This window comes from Haliotis rubra, unplaced genomic scaffold (assembly GCF_003918875.1).
Source record: "Haliotis rubra isolate DU_JTF1 unplaced genomic scaffold, ASM391887v1 Scf1594, whole genome shotgun sequence".
Taxonomy (NCBI): Eukaryota; Metazoa; Mollusca; class Gastropoda; order Lepetellida; family Haliotidae; genus Haliotis; species Haliotis rubra.
In genome coordinates, this window is record NW_025765552.1 from 59,241 (window position 1) to 78,357 (window position 19,117).

Genomic DNA, 19,117 nt, shown 5'->3' on the forward strand with positions numbered 1-19,117 from the left:
TACATACTTTAGTCAATCCCAACCTGTCAACTATCGATACTAAAGTAAGCCTGCATGTAATTGTTACATACATTAGTCAGTCCAAACCTGTTCACTATCGATACTAAAGTAAGCATGCATGTAATCTTTACATCATTTAGTCAATTCTAGACTGTCCACTATTGATACGAGATTAAGCTTGAATGTAATCTTTTCATAATACTTGGTCTTCCCACTCTTGATACCGGAGTAAGTCTGTATGTAAGTTTTACGTGATATAGTAAATCTCAGTCTATCCACTACTGATACCGGAGTAAGTGTGTATGCAATTTTTACGTGATATAGTAAATCTCAGTCTATCCACTATTGAAACTGGAGTAAGTCTTGCATGTAATCTTTACCTACTTTAGTCAATCATAGTCTATCCATCACTGACATGAAAGTATATTGTTGCAAAATCAATGCAGCCAAGCCGGACGTGATTCTTTCATTACAAGGGATGCAATATAGAGGATCCTCACCTTTAAGCAAATACTCATGTGTATATCTTGAAAGGTCAATACCACAACGTCGAATGATGACCTCCTCAAATCTGCACTGACAACCCAGGTAAGTATAGCCAATGTAGGGTTTTATGTCATGTAATGTATTAATACCATCGGGCGTCCCGCTTCTTCTGCATCAGATCACGGATGTCAGATCTAATAACAGCGTTGTAATCGGAGTATGGAATATGAAGTGGTGTCACAGATATGATGAGTGCTGCCCCAGCAGAATGATTGGCCACTGTGTTACAAGAAACGCCAACGTGGCTTGGTAACGAAATAAAAACGATGACGTTTAGGCCAATAGCGAGATCATTATATAATCCAAGCCTGATAACATTTTCAATGCTCACGAAACTGGCCTCTTCTACAAAATGAAACCAAACAGAACTCTTCACTTTAAATCTGAAAAATGCAGTGGGGGTAAAAATTCTAAAGCGAGAATAACATTGTTGGTAGAGGCAAACATGACTGGGAGTGAAAAACTTAAGTTGTTAGTCGTAAGGAAGTCAGAAAAGCCTAGATGCTTAAAAAAATGTACGCAGTTTGCCAGTAACGTACATATCAAATGCCAAGGCCAGGATGACTGGTGAATGATTCACAGAGTGGATCACAAACCTGGATAAGAGTATGACAAGACAAAAACGTAAGATCCTGATGTTTGCAGACAATGTCCTGCCCATCCTGTTGTGAAACACCTCACACACGTCAAACTGGTCTTCCTTCCACCGAACACTACGTGTAAGATTCAACCCATGGACCAGGGTATCATCGCAAACTTGAAACAACTGTACATGGGCCAGGTAATGAGGGAAATGCTGACTGCCTTTGATCAAAAGAAAGAACATCAGATCACTCTCCTTGATGCAATCCAGATGATTCATGCCGCTTGGAGACAGGCCACATCTAAGACGATCGCCAACTGCTACCGGAAGGGAGGCTTTGTCCTTCCTGAGCGAGATGAAGATTCATCAGACGATGAGACAGACAACATGGTTCTTTCCGACCTCAGAGTTATGTGGAATGAACCGTCAGATAAAGCAGAAGAAATCCCGGCAGATATCACGTTGGACGACTTCATCAACGGTGACAATGAAGTTGTAGCCGAACGCCCTACTGAAGACGAGATTGTGACGTCAGTAGCCCAGCAGTTTGCCACGCCCACTGTCACATCCGCTCCCGACTCTGACAGTGAAGATGATGAACCTCGCCCGAAGCCATCCTTTGCTGAGGCCAATGCAGCATTAGAGACACTACGTCATCTACTTGGTTGGGAAGGTTCAGATAGTTCTACCTTCGACTCTCTTGCAGATGTCTGTGATGCAGTTGACAAAATGAAGTTGGAAAGACGTGGTGTGCAGAGCAAAATTGTGGACTTTGTTAAATGCAGTTACGTTATATATTGTTGAGATTGTTGTGATTGTTAAACATGTTGTAGCTAATGTCTGTGAATGATAAATTCAGAATTTTAATGTTATGTCAATGTACAAGAATAAAGATGTGTAGCCTCAGCATATACATGTCTCTACATCTCTACAATCCAAAGATGGCGGTCAAATGTGAATAACGAACAACGGATATAGCGAACTAAATTTCTTGGTTCCTTGGAGTTCGTTATATCCATGTTCTGCTGTATTTCGATTAAAGTGGATGTTTGTAAAGAGAGATTTTCATAGCCGAAAGGCACGAAAGAGCGCTGTTAACCTGGTAATGTAGATGACATCTTTCTGGATCGAATGACAGTGGCACAAGCAGCCGTGCCACCATCCTTGGACTAATTTGTAAATAAGGATTTGTATGTATCTTAGTTACTTTTTTAATTGATTATATTCATGTTTATATTGTAATTCATTAGTTTCTGACTTCTTTAATATGGTCAAGGTAAGGTCGACTTGGGGCCTTACTAATTGAAATGGAGGAGAAGAAATAGGACGGGAAGGAGATATATTTTCCAGCTCAATGCCAGCATCAGAAATGCATGGTTTAATTCTTATCCCACGAGGTGGATCAAGGGATGCCTTTGTATTATACAATCCTCATAAAGAGGATTAAATACACATTTGTACGCAGGGTTGGGTTCATTAGAATATAGCCTTGTAATATGCTGTAAAGATAATTTAACACGGTGATGTTTTATAGATGGCTTATCGGCCTCGACGTAGATACTGTCAATGGGAGACTAGGTTGTGAAAGATCCAAGACAGAGTCTTAGACCTTGGTGGTGGGCAGTATTTAGAAGTTTAAGGTTGCTTTTGCAGGCTCCACCTTTGATGATAGAGCCATAATCGAGTTTTGAACGGATCAGTGCTCGGTACAGATGGAGGAGGGTCTTTTGGTCGCCTCTCAACATATCCAGCGCCTTATTTTTCAAATATTTTATAATGATCGAAAATCATACCCAGGAACTTGATCTCTTCTGCAGTTTTAATAGGTGTACCATCTAAAATTAATTCAGGGCCCTTTTGGGGTTAATACATTCGACAAAAGTGGATACTATTTGTTAGTGATTTAGAACATTTAATCCGTTTCTAAACACCACATATTTACTTATTTTATTTATAATTGCCTTTCAATGGCATGCATACTTTCGCCACGACAGGAAATATTTAAGTCATCCAAAAATAATGATCCCTCAACTGAATCGCTTCAAACCTTTGATAAACTATTTATCTCTATACTAATTAGTGTGACAGACAAAATAATGCCTTGTGGGACACCCTGATCCTATAATGATCAGACAGGGTAGAACCAACGCGGACTTGAAATTGCCTGTCAGTTCAAATCTTGTATATAAATTGAGGCAAACGGTATTTTACAACTACCTGAAATGCGCAAAACAACAAATGCACAAAGCATTCAGAGCTCGATCACGTATTCCTTATGCGGTTTATTCAGTTCACATCCTGGTAGCCTGTATAGCTGTACAGACAGGCAACTGTGAGCTGTTGATGTGAGAGGTGAGTAGAGACACAGTCTCCTTCATTTTTCTCTTATCCCTTGTGTTATGTGAATGAGAGATGAGGTCCTAATTTGATTAACACACGTTTATTGGCCTCGGATGCTGTGTGTGATAATATCCTGCTATTATCGGTAATAGTTCCGCCCGCAATCCCCGTTTGAAATGGCTTAAAGGTTAGGAGGTAAAAATAAAATTTACTGGCTAAGCAATCTTGACAATAAAGAAACTAATGAAATAAACAACACAACCCCCCCAAAAAACAACAACAAACAAACAAAAAAACAAAACAAAAATACAAACAAACAAAAAGAAACGGTGGTTACGGGCGGAAATCATTCCCTATTATCAAATAAGGTATAATACGATGATCAGCACACATCGTTACCTGTGGTTTACAAAGTTTCTACACTGACCGAAGCTAATCCAGATATACATTTCTTCAAAACAACTGCGATTCACATGTTTAAAACCCCCCGTTCCTCCTCTGCTGTTTTTTATGTGTAGAATCAAGGAGATTCGCTTTAGTTTGATCCAGAGCTACGAAGACGTTAAGAAAATTGTTAAACATACCTATTTGCACACAAATTACAACTTCGTGGACCATGTACCACCATACACCATCGTAAATCCATTATAAACATTTCACGTTCACACTTCAATAACACTGCACCTTGTTCAGACATCTCTGCACAGCGTTCACAGTACTTTCAGTACAGGTAACCATCTAACTACATTTTACGATGCACACTTTCCTGAACCAGCGTGAACATACAGCTTGAATCTGCAGTGGTATGGTGTAATAATCTGTCAGTTTACGTATTCTTAAGACATTCCCTATCGGTTTGAATGAAAACCTTTTCCCATCCTCTTGGTCAGTGCGAACGCAAACCGTCGATTGTGCAACATGTATCACAACTGTATCTGTTCAGAGAGAGTGTCCTTTCATAACAACGAACCTCCATGGCGGGTCGAATTGGGTAGTCACTATCTGTGGTCCTATACACAAAGAACACAATGGTTTTACAGCCGAGAGCATAGGTGTTTGAGTGAATATAGGCATATAGGAATCAGTGGAACAGTGTATGGATCAGGAAACTTCCAACATGCCAATTGCGTTTCAAGCAATTTAGGACAACTTTCAGGCTGGATTGTATCACTGAAATGTAAAGCTCACTGATACGTTATACTGTGCAAATTTAACCCAAACATTTTTTCGTGCACATCATGAAAAACATATTTGCACAAAATCCATTACGCGTTGTGAACGGCATGATCATTTGTAAATGATACCCATGATTATCCGGGTTAGAAGTCGTCCTTAGCAACCCATGCTTGTCGTGAGGCGACTGACGGGATCGGATGGTCAGGTTTGTCATTGTATCCCAACTGCGTAGATCGACGTTAATGCTGCTGATAACTGGATTGTCTCGTCCAGTCTCGCCGCCATGTACCTGGAATATTGCTGAATGCGTTGTTACACAACCACCCAACCAACCAACCAACGAACTAACTAACCAACCAACCAGCCAACCAACCAACCAATCACATAACTTATCTAAAAAATAATATCAACCCAAACTGCAATTTACCCTACCTTTTAAGTATTAAAAGTAAAGTTCCCTGTTCGATACAACGGTGTTTGTCTGTATGCTATTTATAATTGCTAAAGGAAATATATTTCTCTTCTGTGCAAGTATATATAAATACACGGCTATAGGCCGACAGTAAATTCAACTGTGTTTTGAAAGGGCATTGATATCAGCCGCGGACACGTTTCTTCATGGACAGGTAAACATCAGGGTTTACAGCATTGTATGCTTTTGACTGAAGGGAACGTGGGGTCATAGATAACAGGACTTTTTATTCATTGGGGTTGACCTGTTATATCACTATACTCTGGTTTAGGTTTGCTTCCGTCTTCGCTACTGAGAGACCGATGTACATGAGAATGATGTTTAGGGAAAGTGTCCGTACAACAGTACTGACAGATTTGGTTATCTTTATATCAAATACTCAAGTAACAATGATAGATAATGTACATTCACGGAACTCTCATCTGCAACAAACATAAGAGTCTGGTCTGAACATAGCTACATTGTCAGGTTAAAGCCAAACCTGGCAAATGCAACCAAAGGTTCACGGACATGTGGCAATGCGACGATGTCCCTTCTAAAATCCCTCAATCAACAGAAAGGTCCGTGAACGATAAATGGAACTTTCGTCACCAAAGTAGTGGGTGCCCGACCGGTGATGTCAAGGCGACCTGACATGTAACCATAGAGACTTGATTGTAGTGACAGCCTCATGGTTAAAGACCAGGGTTCGAGTCCTCACATGGGTTCAGTGTGGAGCTGGTTCTGGGATTAATCTCAGTCACAATGCTAAAAGTGGCTCTAAAACTTACACACTCACGTGGTCTCATTGTGAACTAAACGCTTATATCCAGGTTTCAAAATTGGAAGTAATCCTTCACCACTGTATGTTATAGCTAATACGGTATGTTCAAAGGGTCATAGCAAAGAAAGTGAGCTCTGTTTGAGCAAACAATATGCTGGAGCATTCGTATTTTCGCTTGAATTTTAATGCACCTAAACCACTATAACAACCAAGGTTTCAGTTGAAACTATCATTTTTATTAACATATTTATAATATATCATGTTTGTGTATAAATAAGGACAGCTTTTTCGACCACATAACTTAGGAATGGCATTATATTCTCCTCAAAAAAAGTTAAGCAACACAATGTTTTAGTATCATTACATTTTCATTTATTGAAATTGCAAATCATGGAATAATGCAATAGAAAGGTGAAGCATATGTACACACGATTAACAAAATGAAATGAAAGGGTATTGAGCAATAATAGACTTACAAATCATCAAAAGCATGTACCCGTGACACAATCGTGCAAAATGTGCCGCATTGATGGAGCAAAATGTTAACATTAAGGTTCAAGTCAGTTTTGAACAGTGAAGCAGTGGTCAGTAACGCGAATGACCACCATGAGCACAAATGCAAGCTTCGACACGTCTTTGCATTGACCAAATGAGCCTTTAAAGTTGCTGTTGTGGAATGTTCTGCCATTCCCTCTGTGACGCCTGCTCAAGGTCATCCAGAGTCTGGGAGTGAACATGGAGATCGTAAACACTACTTCCAATAATGTCCCAAGCATGTTCGATGGGGTTCAGATCAAGTGACCTTGCAGGCCAGTCCATATGTGTGCTGTTGTTGATCTAAGCAAGATCTTTCTCAGGCATTATCATCCATGGACGGACATTATCATCCATTAGAATGAAGTTTGGGTCCGCTTGTTTGAACAGAAGAATGATTACTGGTAGGTTTACACCGATCAGGGTGCATGTGTGAAGAGTGGTGCACATTCATGCCACACATTTTGCATGTTGTTTCTGAGGGTGGTTCTGTTCGGGTAATGTTGTCAATGTTATCTAATAAATCAATTTGACAGTCACTAAAAGTTATGTATTCTTTGAATATTTACCTCTCAGTAAAAAGTCGGCAAAATCGCTATCGATATTGATAAAGATATAACACTGAAAATACTTGTTGCTTAAATGTTTGTGAAGAGTATATGACCAAGGGGTTACAAGGCCGGAATGAGTGAGTGAGTGAGTTGAAATTTAACGTCACATCGGCAATGTTTAAGCCACATCGTGACGAGAACAAATTTGACGTTAATAAAGAATAGGTAAAGGCCGGAATGTTTTATTAGGATTGAAATCTTTAATAAGGACAAACAACACCAAGGTATTCCTATTACAGGACACGTATCCTCTATTCTAATGATAACGTCGATCTGTCTGATTTTACTGCTTTTCCTTTTCTTTTCATGTAGGTGCCCAACATGGGTTGGTCATGGATGGGACTGTTTGTAGTCACTGTGACCCTCACTGGTAGGAACTTTATTCCTGCCAAATACATGTCAATATCAGTTTCATAGTTCATAGTGCGATTAAACAGGTCGAAAGCTGTTATACCTATATTGTATAATATAAAATATTTGATAATTGAATATAAATTCAAAAATAAAGGAACATCGTTAAAAACCATTATTCAAGAGGAAGTATTTACAAAAATAAAAAAAGAAGAACTAGCCCCGAAACCTATAATACCTATCATATATAACTTTTAGTAAATACGTGATTAAATAGAAAAACAAACAAGAATAAAGGCATAAGCGGTGCTTTTTGTAACACATGCCGAGTGTCACTGTAACACCACTACTGCCTGTGCCGTGTTCCCCTCTACTCCCTGTAGCCAGGTTGGTGATCCAGACAGATGTCAGGAAGGATGGTTTGGTTCCTACTGCCAGAAACTTGAGTAAGAAGTAAAGGATATGAGTAATATCATGAAATGTCACTAATATTTGTTTATTTCATTTGTAAATCTTTTTCCCCCTTCTCCAGAAAACGTTGCTTTGCGGAGATCTTGCAACCAGAGCAGTACATATGGCAATGAATTTGGTGCAGATCGGGATGTTGGTGGCAACAACCTGTACTCAAATCTGGCAATGCCTTTACTGTTTCACACATTATATTCATGCAGTTAAATTGCGTGGAAGGGAAACGAACATACACCTTTTTTAAGCTCATTACGTCACTGTTTGAAGTACAAATGCACACACTCACCTTGTCTTTATATAATTGTATATATAATTGTACAGAATGTGCAGATGGCTCCTATGGTATCAACTGCTCCTCTCAGTGTGGAAACTGTCTTGATGATGCCATTTGTAACAAGACCACTGGAACATGCCCTGGAGGATGCGCAGCAGGATGGACGTATGACACATGTCAACAAGGTATGACATACGCTTTTCTGTACGTGCACGTGTGGAGTATTTAGGTCTCATGGTCACTGAAGATGAACGGTCTTAACAGTGGATGTATCTGTGTTTGTAGCATGTAGGCATGTCTCCCTTGGTAGCATGTATCTCCAAATATACTTCCCATCAAAAGTTTCGACTCACTTAAAACACTTACTATATATTATGCATATATATTTATGTGTGTGTGTTTGTGTTTACCAACTGCGAACCAACTGCAAACCTTATGATGATGTATTGCACGAGGATCATGCATCAAATTGCTGAAAAGCATGTCCAAATACCGAGCATGTGAACACCTGCGTTTTGGTGTAAAGTTTTGAAAAGAAAATCTCCAATTTTCACTGATTATTATCATTTAGTGAACTTTGGCAATGCTCTTCTCAACGCCACGAATTTGTTTCACAATACATCAGTTCATGTGTAAACAGTACCTTTAAAAACATGGAATATTTTGCAAAAATTAGTTTAAAACATTTGCCACATATTATGGATATGTGTCAAATGCTATGGAGTACAGGTGTTCTAGTTCACTAATCCATCGTAAGAATTTTCTTTTCTTTTCACGTCGCAAAGAACCAAATATTATTCATTCTATTTAGAATGTTTTCTATGAGAACAAATTTTGAGAAGTGGAATATTTCCCGGTAGCTAAACGTAAATGTCCCTTCATCTGATGTGTTCGGACTCGGATGTGAATCTGTTATAAAACAAATGAAAAACTCGGTAATCAGACAATAGGAAATGGCATGTTTCTCGAGGAGTATGGGGAAAATGAACGGACGTGTCATGCAAACGAATGTCAACCAACTCTAACGTATCCTGTTAAGACACATGATTTGTTTGCCAGATCATACAACAGTGCACTTATTCACGGTGATACACTCTCGAGAGCAACTCTTCATCATAAGCTATCTCAAAGTGATTTGTCCACAAAATGGGTACTAGGGGTTTTATGAGTTCAAGCTCACCCTGCACAATACAATTAAGCCATTCGTATGTTTGTTTGCAGCATGTCCAGATAGTTCCTATGGCATCAACTGTGCCTCAAGATGTGGAAACTGCATCGAAGGTGTCATCTGTGACAAGATCACGGAGTCCTGTTCTAACGGATGTGCAGTAGGGTGGATAAATGATGACAAAAAGTTATGTTTGCATCGTGAGTACTGATTTCATCCCGTGAGAATTTGGTAGCCTAGGTGGTAACAACATTATTTCTTTGCATTATAATAACTTTGATGAAATAGTTTACATGTTCTATCCAATTTTCACATTAGGTTTCTTTTGTCTGCACCCTTATCATAATTTTGTTTGCAAGGGAAATCTGTATGTTTCCCTTCCACGATACGGTAAATCCACGTGTTCAGTATGGGTGCTTGCAGCATGTCCAGATGGTTCCTATGGTATCAACTGCGCATCTCAGTGTGGCAACTGTCTGGATGATGACATATATGTGACAAGACAAACTAACTCTGCCCTAAAGGATGTACAGCAGGGTGGATTAATGACATGATACATTACTTTCAGTGTCATGATGATATGCCTTTCCACAGTGTCCAGATTGACATAATTTATGATCCATCTTTGCTTGGTTCCTGGTGCAGACGTTACGTTTGCTATCAGAAAGGATAATTGTGTTTAGACATGTATGGGGTCTTCATTTTCGGTATTTCACATACTCCACACAGACTTAACAAGGGTCGTTATGGTGACCAGTGTAAGTCACAGTGTGGTGACACTAAGTCAGACCTACCATATAGCGTCACTGAATCGTGTCGATTTCGAAATTTAATCAATAAGAAAATATTTAAATCTATGTGTAAAAATATTTCAGTGTGAAACCACAAAGACGTGTTATGCCATTGACAAGTATATTCGCACGATTTAATAACCGATTCCGTAAAGTGATTCTAATAGCAGTACAAGATAGAAGTAGTATTAATCAGCAGTACAATGAAATCACGGGATTAATACAACAGCAGGAATCATAACACAGTTAGGAAGAACGCGTTTTATGCAATAACAACTCCTTTATGCAACAGCTTCGACGTACCGAAGATATGAACTACACCCAAACGTCACATCAATTTCAATAAAGATGTCATCAATTCATTTAACGTGTCCCCCCTCGTCACGCCATCTTCTCAAACATCCCAACAAGATAAATATGTTCGCTTGCAGCACACTGGCCAAACATCGAAAACAACAGTTGGGTTGACCCCACATAACCGATAGTCTTGATGTGAGATGATAACTCCCGGTTTCTGCATACTGTAGCAGATTAATCTATGTTGTTCTAGATGATTCCAGAACAAACCCCGAACGCATCTTAACAAAACAGCTTCCAAACCTCTGCTATCAGTGATAGAAATATATTCATGACAACTGAGTATTGTTGAAAACATTGTTATGAACTACCTCTGACTATTAACTGAAATAACATTATACAGTCACAACTTTCTTCAACAATATATTTTACGGTGATGTCAGGCAAGAAACACATACGTTTTCATGAAAATTGAGTGAGTACTCCCGTCAAGGGTACTCCTAGTTTTCCAAAGCTCGTGTCAGTGTGGACGTTCAGTGACTATTCATTTATTTTCATCCCTTTATGTCTTTTTGTGCACAGTGAAAGATGATTTATAAGATTAGCGAGCAAGGTTAATATCGGATGGTCTTTTACACTGAGTATGTTGTAGATTCTTCTCACATTTGTCTGATCAAGAGGTCCCCACAAAGTATGGATGCAGCTGAGGAGTGCCAGTAGCAGCGATCCTTTCTGTGGTGCTGATCTTCACAGTGATTGGAGGAACCATTTACATCAGGCGGTAATATAAGTTCCATCCTTATTTAAACAGAACCACACGTGTTCACAACTTAAAGGAAACCTCTTTACTTACCTGTCATAGATTCTATTCAAAGTCGGTAATAAAATAGCTCTGTAATGGGTAATTGTTACTTGACCGTCTTAGGTCAAGACCAGCGCAAAACTATTCATAAATCATAGCCATCGATTCATGGACAGGCAAATCCCAATATGACAGACACACTTTAAGTAACAAATAAACTCATTTAAAAAAAAATGTAAATGAGTAGGCACAACCGATTTTTGTGCTCTCTATTGTGCATAAAATAATTGGCTCCTTCTTTTAATGAACTATTTTACTTGATAGTGAATCACTGGTATCGAGTTCCCATACCAGAGTACTAACGATTGCATTCCTTTACATTCCTGCAGAAATTGTACATGTTACTTATAAATGCGAGCAAAAGAATGAACATTACACAGAACAGAAGACCTTTTAGTGGTCAGACACATTTCAAACAGTTGACCTCCGCAAATATTGTATCTGTTGTCACAGTTTTCCCCATATTTTCAGGCATGGGGCAGTATGTGTTTTTCGTGATAAGTTTCTTTTAAGTTTACTACCGCAACATTTTGTTCGTCAGATCGTTTGAAACAACTGGACGGCTTGAAGACCAAGATGAACGACGAACGCTATGTGACACTTAATGAGAACACAAAAGTTTCTGCAACAGAAAGCACATACGAATATATCAGTAATGCAACGCATTACCACAATACAGTGTTCAGGATGAAACTGGATGAGAGGACAAAATTTCCAGCAACAGAAGGATGCATGCGAACATTTTGACACTGTACAGTATCATGTTCATAGATCATGGTCAGCGTGACCATCGCCACTGACATCACTACAGACACTGTCTGTCTGTCTGCCTTTGTAAGATGAGATGTGCAGATATTTATAAACAAATGTCAATAAGTGCTTCTGTTCCCTTGATGATCTTTAATTCATTTCCGATTCTGGCGAGCTTGTGAAACAAAGCGAAGACGTCCAGTTATTGGGATGGACACAACATATTTAACCTGACACGTAGACACCGTTTCTTCAATGTACCCGCCGTTTCGGCGACGAAATCCACACATACGTCGTAAGATAATAGCGGTGATACCCTTCTGCAACCATGAGTTTGTGTTGAATTTGCTTTCAAACTAACTTTTCAGTTTGCTCCCTATTATGCCATTTCCTTTCTATATTATTGTGAAGCCATGATTCTGATGCAGTCATTCTGTTGCAGCCCGCACAGCTTTGTGTAGTCGCGGTAGTAAATACATGTAGTTGTGTTTCTGTCATCGTAAGACTTTTGTTGCATGAGAGTTATACTAATCAAAAAGAGAAACGCACAACCAAAACATCTGTTGCGAAAATGTTTTATTTTCAAACATGTATAACTCGTCTACAAATAGACTTTAAGAAATGAATGTTTATATCAGTTTAGAAGAAGGTAATGTCTATACGACCAAGTGGATAACGTTAGATATCGGAGACGTTGAGCGCGATTGTGACCACGTAGCACGGTGCCGACGTCGGGTGTCCTGGCTCTCAGTCCAATCTCTCTCAACCTGTTCCGTACAGTTTGACCGAATATCCTCTGAAGTCCAGGCACCCTGTCTGCTGTGCCCCCACACGTGGCAGTACGATCAAGCAAATGTAGTACCCGGATGTACTGATATGGGTCTGCAGTGGTGACTCGAGATCTGCCTGTACGGGGACGGCCATTTGTTATACCTGTTTGGTTGTAACGAGCTGTAAGCCGTGATATCGTACTCAGACTAACATTCAGACGCCTGGCAACAGAAAATTGGTAATCTCCAGCGTGCATTCTTTCCATGGCGATGTTCTGTGTCGCAGCGTCAAGACTTGGCGTAGTGATTTGACCTTGAAACTCCTTCAAAACGGATGCCAATTTCCGAAAGTAATCTGGATTTATATATCCAGACAGTGCATGATCTTTAGTGCACAATTTTAGCTGGAAGGTGATTTCTGTGGCGTTGTGGCGATGCCTTTTTTAATTCTTGTAAAAAAACTCATCAAAATCAACGTTTTCAGGTAAAGTCGACTTTTCACTTGTGCAATTGTGTAAAATCATGTTATCAACACTTATGTTACATATTTTGACGATTGTTTGAACACAATAGGTAATTAATAGATTTAAAAAATACAAAACGCCTATGCTTTTTTGGGGGGGGCATAGTTTTTTTTAGGTACTGATGTAAGGTTTTGCGTTAAACTGTGATGTAATGCAGTTATGGGGACGGTTGCTAGTTGTCTAAAAGATGCTAAGGCATCTGGACCCTTCTGGAGTTCACAGCCTTTCATTTTCAAGAAACAAGAGTTAATGGCTGGATTCAGAAGGCAATAATGATTGCTGAGCTTTTCCTAATGTAATAATCTGAAAATCGTACTGCTTAGGTTGTATACATGTACGTTCTGACAATATTGTTAAAAAGAAAACAAGGATTTGTGGTGCTTTTGGAGAGGAGATAAAGGCAATACAAACGGTAAAATGTCGTAGTTATTCATTTCCTCTTTTCCGATTTCACTTGGCACCAGTAGCCGAAAAAAACTACGGAAATCTTAAAGTCCAGTAACCAGCCATATTATCATGTCTGATAATTGTCCAATAAATATGCATCATCATTCCTCATCCTTTCTATGACTTCCTTTTATTATTTTCTAGCTAGTTTTACTCAAATTCCAAGTGTTACACAGCGCAATAATACAGAGGGTATATGAAAAACGTTCCCCATTTATTATTATTTACTGCCATATATTAAACTAACCTGCTTTTACGATGCATGGTGATAAGACCCTGAGACTTGTAATTGCAAGTGAGCCAGAACTGTTTGAAGATGAGTATGTACTTGAAGTAGTAGTAGTAGCAGTAGTAGTAGAAGTAGTAGTAGTAGTAGTAGTAGTAGTAGTAGAAGTAGTAGTAGTAGTAGTAGTTACATGTAGTCTAGATCGTACAGGGCGGTGCGGTAGCCTAATGGTTAAAGCGTTAGCTCGTCACGCCGCACACCCGGGTTCGATTCCCCACATGGGTACAATGTGTGAAGCCCATTTCCGGTGTCCCCCGCCGTGATATTGCTGGAATATTGCTAAAAGCGGCGTAAAACCATACTCACTCACTCTAGATCGTACACTTTCTGACAAGTGTAAATTGGCCCGGCTCCAATGGTCGAAAGATTCATGCCTTTCCGAAAATGATCAGATGCATTATATTTTACATTTGGGGTTACAACGTCTTTTGGGAGCTATTCACACTTATCAGAGGAGTAAACAAAGTACATGCAAATACACAGGCCTTTCTGTATGCCAACAATGTGCTGGTATTTCGATGTGCAGTCTACTGAGGAGTACTAGAGGCAGAAAAGTAACTATGGTCACAATATAAGCTAAATATAACAATATAACTATTTTTACTGTGCAGATCTTCCTGAAACATCTTACTTTAAAGGCTTAGTGACATCTGACTCTCTATGCTTTAGTATTGGTATAACAACTACTGAGTATGTCCATCTTTGGTGCTCACGGGACATAGAGTAACACAAATGTGACATCTGACTCTCTATGTTTTAGTATTGGTATAACAACTACTGAGTATGTCCATCTTTGGTGTTGAGAAGACATAGAGTAACACAATAGTGACATCTGACTCTCTATGTTTTAGTATTGGTATAACAACTACTGAGTATGTCCATCTTTGGTGTTTAGAAGACGTAGAGTAACACAATAGTGACATCTGACTCTCTATGTTTTAGTATTGGTATAACAACTACTGAGTATGTCCATCTTTGGTGTTTAGAAGACATAGAGTAACACAATAGTGACATCTGACTCTCTATGCTTTAGTATTGGTATAACAACTACTGAGTATGTCCATCTTTGGTGCTCACGGGACACAGAGTAACACAATAGTGACATCTGACTCTCTATGTCTTAGTATTGGTATAACAACTACTGAGTATGTCCATCTTTGGTGTTTAGAAGACATAGAGTAACACAATAGTGACATCTGACTCTCTATGCTTTAGTATTGGTATAACAACTACTGAGTATGTCCATCTTTGGTGCTCACGGGACACAGAGTAACACAATAGTGACATCTGACTCTCTATGTCTTAGTATTGGTATAACAACTACTGAGTATGTCCATCTTTGGTGTTTAGAAGACATAGAGTAACACAATAGTGACATCTGACTCTCTATGCTTTAGTATTGGTATAACAACTACTGAGTATGTCCATCTTTGGTGCTCACGGGACATAGAGTAGCACAATAGTGACATCTGACTCTCTTTGTCTTAGTATTGGTATAACAACTACTGAGTATGTCCATCTTTGGTGTTGAGAAGACATAGAGTAACACAAAAGTGACATCTGACTCTCTATGTTTTAGTATTGGTATATATAATAAATGTAGCAGTAGTAGTTCTAGAAATTTGTGGGTGAGTGAGTGAGTTTAGTTTTACGTAGTTTTTAGCGACAAACCCAGCAATATCACGGGACACCAGAAATGGGCTTCACACATTGTGCCCATGTGGCGAATCCAACCCGGGTCTTCGGCGTGACAAGCGAACGCTTTAACCACTAGGCTACCCCAATTTCACCTCACCTTCTAGAATTTAACTAATAGCAATATTTGGTGTTGCAACAGTAACAGCTGTAACAATAGCGGACACAGTCGGTGTAGTAGTATATAGTAAGCCCGATGCAGAAAGAAGTTGACGATTTTGAGGATAAAATGTCGTTATATTGGCAGGAGTGTTGGACGTTTGCAACAACGGAAAAGAACACCACCTGACCCTTTTAACGGGCGTAGTTTCAGATCCTCAGTGTCAATTTTACGTCTTATTGTGGCCATTAAGCAGCAGCTCCCTCTACGTAGTAGCGGAAGCAGTAAAATGACTTCCCTCATATGTATGGATTGATGTTGGTGACAACTGTGCAGCCAATCATGAAGGGTTTGATTCCCTTAAAACGATATATGCGACGGAGCATAATATTTTACATACAAAGTGTCTGTTTTTTTAAAATGTGGAAGATAAAAGGTGAAATGAATTGTTTTACATGCTATTGTTATCTGTTAAATACAATCGTTTGAAAGTTTAGTCCTGTTGGAGTTCCTGTTGTGGGTCTTAAAAAAGCTTGTGTATTTATAGTCTTTATGTTTTGAACATCATGTGTGTACATACCTATGACTATGAGTACACTCCAAAGACTCCAAAGACCAAAGAAGTTGAATCACGCATAGTTGTGTGTTTGTTATGTAACAACGCACTCAAAATTCCAGCTGCGTGGTGGCGGTCTGTAAATAACCTATTCTGGGCAGACAGTCCAGTGTTCAACAGCATGAGCATCGATCTACGCAACTGGGATACGGTGACATGTGTCAACCAAGTCAGCAAGTCTCACTATCAGTTAGTCGCCCTATACAAACATGTGTTGCTGAAGACCAATTCTAACCCGGATCTTGCAGCACCCATACTTCGTAAGACTGGCGTGTGACCTTTATATGCTTAGCTAATCCTAATCAATCAACCAGGTATACTATAGAAAGTCGCTTTGTAATCTGTATTTTCCCTGTTCAATCTGTCCTGCATCCACCATTGACACCATGGCATTCCTATCACGTTATCTGTGTATACTTAAGCCAACTATCCGGCAACCACCAGACTTTGCGACGTGTGCGTACAGTGTGTGTGTGTGTGTGTGTGTGTGTGTGTGAGAAAGAGAGAGAGGGTGGGGTGGGGGGCTTCCACACAGAACTACAACCATTCAAATCTATATCAAGCATAGCTGTGCCCAAAGAGTTTGTATCTCAAATCTATTCATATGTTTTATATTTCTGTATCCCCTGTTGCAATGGAAGTTTTGAAACCAGAGTACGACAGATAGAATTCTAAAACATCATATGTATCAATGGTATAGAAAAGTTTATAGACCTTCCTGCTGACAGGTATACAATGATATTTTGGCCCCGTGTTTCTCACTTGATTCACTTCCTGGTCGCCTGGACATATATTTCAGTACAGACAGGTAGCTGAGAGCTGTTGGTGTAAGGGGTGAGCAGAGCTTTGTTCTAATTCGTTGTGTGTATATAAGTGGAAGAACTTCATGCGAACCTCATGTATTGGTATCGACTGTAGATCATGTTATTATCCTATTGTTTACATAATACTTATTAGTGAGCACACGTCATTTCCATTGTTTTTTGCAAACAGTGATTGTTTTTAATCAAGACTAAATCTTAGCCTGTGGAAAGTCTTCTTTGAAATGATATGTTTAGGACTTTTGTGGTGCAATTTAGATTAAAAAGCTTATTTGTAAGCAAACTATGTTTCCCCCCTGATAATGTGCACTACCTTATGTCCATCCTTTAACGTGCCCAGGCGAATGTAACTTGCATTCTATAAGCAGGATCTGATAATATATTGTTCAACATGAGGTTTATTGACATTGGGTTTGACGTCGTGCCAAAGATTTTTGCACTACGTTATCTGGTGTGATGTGGTGTGTGGATGTTGTGTAGTGTTTTTATTTGGTTGTTTTCGTTTTTAGTGATGGTGGTGGTGTGTGTGTGTGTGTGTGTGTGTGCGTGCGTGCGTGCGTGCGTGCGTGCGTGCGCGCGTGCGTGCTTTACGGGGTGGAGTGTCGAATGAATGTCAATGCATTAGACAATTGGTTTTTGAATGTGCATGGTTTTGTTTCTGTATCCCCTGTTACAATGACAAATATGCAGCCATGATAAGGAAAAAAAGCAAAAGTGAAGTTTGGAACTAGAAATGTACAGATCTATGACAGTTGACAAGTAAACGTTTGTAAAGAGCATTCATGTCAGTGGCAGACACAATGTTTCGACCATGTTTTTCCTATCTGCTTTACTCAATTTACTTCCTGGTCGCCTGTATATGTATTGCTGTCTATTGTACTGAACAGCAGTGAGCTGCAAATGTGAGAGGTTCGTCGAGACAGGGTGTTTTTCATTGTGCTCTGTATATGTATGGCTGGTTGACAAGTCATCACGTGATTAATACCAAGGAATTAGTGCTAGATCCAACGTGTGATAATGTCCTTTCATTTTCTCATTACCTTCAGATTTTGCTAGATGATGACCATGCATTGTGACCTAAGCTTTTCTACACTGTCATTTATGAAAAAGTCAATGAAAAGATTCCTTTAAATCAAATGCAATATGGATCTTTCAAAAGTACAGTTTCTCATCTGCTGTTTTCAGGAAACTACTGTAACTGTGTCTGCCCATAGAGTTTCTTTTCATTACAGGGCATGTCCATTTCGGGACGGCTTGGTTTGTGAATGTCTGCGTTGCTATATGCAACAACACATAATGGTATTACAATGGAGTGCATACTTTGAGGAAATAAAGAAACCATGAATCATTGGATAGTTGTGGACCACGAGACTGTAGGTGTTTAAAGTAAACGTTATGTTTTAAAGGTAACCTATTTAATACTAAGTCCTTCCATTAAACAAACATATGAAATAACTAGTCTTATTCGGGAAAACACGGGCGCATACTGTTTGATGTGTCAAGAGTACGGTTGTCTCGTACAAGCTTGGTCTCTTAGCATGCCCTCTTCATTGGTCATTTTCCAGCTGTGTCGAATCTCGGATATATCGAAGTATATACATGTACGTACGTACCATCAAACTGATATGACAATATTTGCTGTAGTTTTTTTTTCAAAACTACTGATAGGAATACTTTCCTCCTCTAGGGTATATGAATACACGGCAATAGACAGTCAGTATAATTCAACTGTGAAAGCGCATTCATATCAGATATAGACCCGTATATTCATGGACAGGTGAACAGCAGCTTTAACACTGTTGCAGGCGTTTGACAATGAGAACGTTTGGGTCCATGACAACCGCATTCACGGATTTTTGCCTTTTGTATCAA

The 19,117-nt window shown here is 39.3% G+C and overlaps 1 protein-coding gene and 1 long non-coding RNA gene across 2 annotated transcripts in view; both read left to right on the plus strand.

Annotated features, from left to right (window-relative positions):
- Nucleotides 1-19,117, plus strand: part of LOC124271282 (receptor-type tyrosine-protein phosphatase mu-like) — a 138,102-nt gene that overhangs the window by 54,676 nt on the left and 64,309 nt on the right. The gene's annotated exons all lie outside the window — the stretch shown is intronic.
- Nucleotides 219-14,828, plus strand: LOC124271290. Its single transcript, XR_006896999.1, has 3 exons — nucleotides 219-975; nucleotides 11,017-11,019; nucleotides 14,818-14,828. It is a non-coding gene; the product is annotated as an uncharacterized LOC124271290 (long non-coding RNA).